The sequence below is a fragment of the Condylura cristata genome, unplaced genomic scaffold (assembly GCF_000260355.1).
Source record: "Condylura cristata isolate star-nosed mole 26May11 unplaced genomic scaffold, ConCri1.0 scaffold00015, whole genome shotgun sequence".
Lineage (NCBI taxonomy): Eukaryota > Metazoa > Chordata > Mammalia > Eulipotyphla > Talpidae > Condylura > Condylura cristata.
The window spans coordinates 17,179,082-17,179,649 of NW_004567116.1; positions in this window are offsets into that span (position 1 = coordinate 17,179,082).

Here is a 568-nt window from a genome sequence, read left to right on the forward strand (position 1 = left end):
TGGCTACCTATCTACTTACTCAACTGCAGTAACTGCTCGCCCGTTTTGTACAAATTAGTCCATATATTTTCCAAACTTGAGACACAGCCCACCTGCAGATGACGGTCTCCCTCTGAATTGGAACCTTGGTTCTGCTTTTTGCTGTCTGGGGAATTCTGAGCAAGTTGTTTAATATTAGTACAGTAACAAAAGCTTGTTTCGCTGAGTGTTATAAGGACAAAATGGGATAATTTATGGAAAGGGCTCAGTTTGGCATCTCATGTATATAAAGGAAAAATAGTGGCTGCTAATAATTTTGGGTACCTTTGTGACCCCCCGGGATCTATTTATCACTCTCCCTTCTGGGGGCAAGTCACCCCAGGTCTCCAGCGAAGGCACAGACCGTAGAATGTTTGAGAGGACAGCATTTCCAGAAATGTGGTTACGTACGGTGGCCAGAAATGCATGAAAACCCCAAGGCAGGTTGTCCACAGGGAGACAATTCCCGGGTATGTCTAACACCTAGAACTATTGTGTTTTCAAAGAAAAGTGTTCCATGATGCTGAGCCTTGTAAGAAAAGCATTCCAT